Below are 5,564 nucleotides of genomic sequence, written 5' to 3' on the forward strand. Positions count from 1 at the left end.
TCCCTACTATCATGTCATACCTTTCTATATATATAATTGTAGGTCTCATTCGTACATACATCATTCATTCATCATATACAACAATCATATCATCATGCCATCACCCGACAGTGCATGAAATATCCGAAGATCGTTCACACACCGACAAGCTTTCATTCACATTTAAGATATACATAAATAACATACAAATCATACATGTCAAACACTTACCATTTAAGGTAGTGTATTAACTATCACATCGAGTATGCACACAGCCCCGAATACATAACAAGGAATGGGGCTAGAAACTCACCAGAATTCGGTTACGTTAACCGTTTATGGTTATTCCTTTCTTGAGCTGTGCACGACTAAGCGTATAACAATTACACGTATCAATTTAACTATCACTACCATATCACGTTTCTATTTAATTATTACCCTCAATGAACAGGGTCCGGGGGCAGCGCCCCCGACAGCGAGGTTCTAGGGGTGGAACCCCTAGCAGGGTCCAAGGGGCAGAGCCCCTGGCTGGGGTCGAGCTACCAGGTCAGCTTTGAAAAACTTTATTTTCATTAACTGTCTTAACACATTTTCCATTAGAATTTTAAGTTATTATTTAATTTGATAAATTAAAAAGTTCGAGGGCTTCTTTTTAATTAAATCATTATTTCTAAGTCCATGGACCTTTTTGTGATTCTTTTAAACTTCCAATTCGTCTCAGTCCCTTAATGAATGGGGTTCATAACGAATGAACCCATTCGTTACTTCATAACGAACTGACTATTATAACGAATTGGACCTTATAATGAACTGGTCATCATAACGAACTGGACCTTAATGAACTTGTCATCATCATAACGAACTGGACCTTAATGAACCGGGGCTAGTTCGTCATTTTTTCATTAACGAATCAATTCACTAATTAAGGCTAGTTCGTTAAACCTCCGTTAACGAATTAAGGTTAGGTCGGAGAATGTCAGAAACATTCTCTGACATTTCGTTAGCCTCGTACCCGCCGCCTTTCCGGCGCCGTCTTTGCCGGAAAACCGGGTTGTGGCCGGAAACGCGTATTTTTGCATCGTTTTCACCGTTTTTCGTCCCGTTCGATCCAGATCTTAGATAGGGTGACCCCTAGGCCCATATTTTGCTCGGTTCATACCCTATTCTACCCGGATCTCGTGACTTAGCTCGTCGTTTCGTGACTAAATCTAACGGATTTAGGTCCATACAATATCATACTATCATTACCTCGGGTCGGGGCTACTTCTTCTTGGTTTCGGTTTAGAGAAAGAAAGAAACTAGAGAGAGATCTTAAGTGTATGTTTTAGATGGTGTATGGAATATGTGTAAATGAATGGATTAAGGATTAATTATTGTTTATATATGATGGGTCATGGGCTTAAGCCCATGTCCTTTTCTTCTTTCCCTTTAACCCAAGTCCATAACTCATATCTATTTAACCCAACTCATAAAAACTCATATTTTTTTTCATTAACCAAAACGAGAAAACGGGATGTTACAAGTCTTCCCTCTTTAAAGAGGTTTTGTCCCCGAAACCTAACTATTACTAAAACAAAACTGGATAAAACTTGTGCATCTCTTCTTCAACTTCCCAAGTAGCATCTGATCATTTACGGTGCTTCCATATCACCTTTACCAATGATATAACTTTGTGACGAAGTTTCTTTTCCTTACGATCAACAATCTCTATAGGTTTCTCAATGTAGTTCAACCGTTTATCAACCTCAATGTCCATTAATGGCACATGAGACGTGTCATCTGCCAGACATTTCCTCAAATGATAAACATGGAAGGTTGAATGAGTTCCTTCTAATTCTTCGGGCAAATCTAGCTTATAAGCCACTTCGCCTAAACGATCTATAATCTTAAATGGTCCAATGTAACGAACTGACTATTATAAAGAATTGGACCTTATAACGAACTGGTCATCATAACGAATTGGACCTTAACGAACTGGTCATCATCATAACGGATTGAACCTTAACCAATTGGTCATCATCATAACGAATTGGACCTTAACGAACTAGGGCTAGCTCGTCATTCTTTCATTAACGAATCAATTCACGAATTAAGGCTAGTTCGTTAAACCTCTGTTAACGAATTAGGGTTAGGTAAGAGAATGTTAGAAACATTCTCTGACATTTCTTTAACCTCGTACCTCGTACCCGCCGCCTTTCCGGCGCCGTCACCGTCGGAAAACCGGGAAGTGGCCGGAAACACGTATTTTTGCACCGTTTTCACCGTTTTCACCGTTTTTCGTTCATTCGATCCAGATCTGAGCTAGGATGACCCCTACGCCCATCTTTTGCTCGGTTCATACCCAATTCCACCCGGAACTCGTGACTTCAACAGTTTAAAGGTTCATTTCGCGACTTAATCTAACGGATTTAGGTCCATACAATATTATACTATCATTACCTCGAGTCGGGGCTACTTCTTCTTGGTTTCAGTTTAGAGAATGGAAGAAACTAGAGAGAGAGCTTAAGTGTGTGTTTTAGATGGTGAGTGGAATATGTGTAAATGTATGAATTGAGGGTTAATTATTGTTCATATATGATGGGTCATGAGCTTAAGCCCATGTCCTTTTTTCTTTCCATTTTAACCCAAGTCCATAACTCATATCTATTTAACCCAACACAAGCCCAACTCATAACAACTCATATTTTATTTCATTAACCAAAATGAGAAAACGGGATGTTACAAAGAAATGTTTGAAATTGATCTAGATTGGCAATATCCTTTTATAAAGCAAAATAACATAATTATATCACAAATGCATTGGCTCAACTACTTTTAAATTATTAACTTGAAAATGCAACATTTTCTAAAAGAATATGAACCGTTTAATTCATAATTAGAACGGCGAACATAAAAACTGGGGTTATTATTTTAAAATTTTAATAACGGTCTACAAGTAAATGTTATATTTAGTGAGGATTTTTAGAACAAAATACAACGGTTTTAACAAAATCGTTGTGTTTTTATAATTTAAATAGGAAATACAACGGTTAAATATAAAACCGGTATAAATATCTTGAACTTTTAAACACGGTTTACATGTAACCGGTATATATAAAAATGTTAAAAACAACTTAAAACGAAATAATAAAACCCTATGTAAAACACATTTTTTAACATTTAGTTTGCGCAAATATTTTAGTGTCAAATTTCATTCAGGCAATTATAGTCTCTGTTAAATTTTCAAATCAAAGATTTTGTATTTAATTTTAGCAAGTAGTAGGTTAATCGATTGCCAAACATGAATTAAATACGCATCTATATATAAATATATCTAACGTATCACCCAGAAAACCATAATATTAACAAAAATGGCTCATCAAGTATCTGATGCAAAATAAGAAGAAAAAATTAAGAACATGATGAGGAATTACCTTGTTAGCGCTGTTAACAATGATGCGAAGAACACATGAGCTATGCCAACTCTTAATAAGTTTGCCGATGAGAGCGCCCGTTCAAGCCTCGAAGCATACAAGGAACAACGTAGAAAGGTTAGTAGTGCAACTTAACATCACTAATGACCCCTTAAATATGGTTTACTACAGATCCCAAGTCTAACAAGATGAGAAGATTAGCAAGGCTATGGACAAAGTTAACAAGGCTGTCCTAAAATCCACAACTATGAAGGTCTATTTCCTTGATAAACTTGTTCGATTTTGGGGATTTTGTTGTATTTTTATTAACAACACTTGTTGCTTTCTAATTTACAACAGATTTGGAGAAATCTTCATTTTAAAACGGTTCTTCACATTCTATTCCAACGGTTGAACTTCTCACTGTTTTAAATACTCGATAAAAAACGGTGTATAAACTTTTGTTCAATAAACAACGCTCGTTTCCTTATAATTTATAACGGGTTTGGAAAATTCTTCATTTTATAAAGGTGTTTTACATTTTATTCAACGGTTGGCCTTCACAATGTTGTAAGTTTCTTTTTTAACCCGTGTTATTAGACGTTTCTGCGGTAGTGAATGAAAAAGGTGATTACAGATTAGTGTTTTAAAAGTCGAATTCTAAGGCCTTGAAATCGGTGATTCCAAGGACCTTGGACATCAACATTGCCGTCTTTTCCCAACTCAGCCACCAAGGTCCAACTCGGTCAAAATTCGGAGTACTCGGGATTACTCTGCCTCCAAGGTCAACTCGGCCACCATTTTTTTATAGTTTTTTTAGTGAAAAAAATTAACAACAAAACATGAATTTTTTGAAATATGTTTTTTTTCCTCATAAGAATCATGCTTATTTTGACGTGAATTATGTTTGTCTTAACATATATATAATATCCAATAATTATTTTATGTTATATTTTTCATGTCCGAGTACTAGCCAAGTATTTTCCAAGTACTCCGAGTACTCTCTACAAGGGGGTCGACTATCTAGGGACCGTTTAACGAGTTTTACAACACTGCTACAAATCGAGAACTAGTTGCAGACGATGTCTAGAGTACAATGTTAAGTGTTTTGAGTGAGTACAATATGTCCTATACCGTTTGCAAAACCTCATTATATAAAGACTATTTCCTTTTCCCACGTGCATGTTGACTAGTCCTCCGATATTCAAGCAAGAATTAGTCATACAAGCCGTTTAGGTTGTTATTTATATGAGTAACATGCAAGCAAAAAAAACTATAACATTGAAACGGTTAGTTAAAGATACCAGAGCTCATTAGGAATGCTGATCACAAGAAAACTTGTTAGGATCACGTATGAAATAAAATGACCCCTAACACCATGCCCTATAAACAGACGCACAATCTAAGCATGGTGTAAACAATATCTTGATCAAATTGTAATACCGACCACAAAAACGACTTTAAACATTACTCATAACCAAGTTAATATTCATTTACTCCAATTAATACTCTTAACACACACATACATATTCTCACGCTAGTGTTTGATTATGGGATAACCCTCCATTCCGTCACAAGTGTGATATTTGTTAATTTCAGGTCACTTTTGTATTTGTTTTATTATGCAAACCCGATCCGTTTGTAACCCGGACATTTCAAATATATAAATATTGAATTTTTATGTTACTAAATCATTCCCGCTTGTTTAATTTAAAAAACCCATTTTACGGATTCGAAAACGCCTTTAAAACGCTCAAATTACATCGAAAATGAACTTCGGGGGCTTAAATCGTCAATTATCAAAAGCTGGAACCAAATTCCCCAAAGGGACGCCGCGCCACGCGACCAGATCCTTCTCTGCGGCCGCAGGGCACCTAGTCAGGTCTACATGTTTTTATTTGTATTAACCAATCCTAATTTTTACCCACTAAATCTCTTGTTTAACTCATTTAATCTTATCCTATAAATATAAGACCCTATTCTCCATTAATCCCTGCTCATAAATCATTTCCTCACTCAAATTCAAAGTTCTTTCAAGGTTAAATTTCATGTTCTTGATGACCAAGTCTTTTATTTAATTAAGTTTACTTAGTCTAAATTAATACTTGAAGCTTATGGCATAACATATATATAATATACACCCCTTGTTACATTTGATGGTCACTTTTCCGGTCTCGGTCGGTTGAGTGTCGG

Source organism: Bidens hawaiensis, unplaced genomic scaffold, assembly GCF_021521415.1.
Source record: "Bidens hawaiensis isolate Kalapana, Puna unplaced genomic scaffold, B.hawaiensis_p1.1 tig00028821_1, whole genome shotgun sequence".
Taxonomy (NCBI): Eukaryota; Viridiplantae; Streptophyta; class Magnoliopsida; order Asterales; family Asteraceae; genus Bidens; species Bidens hawaiensis.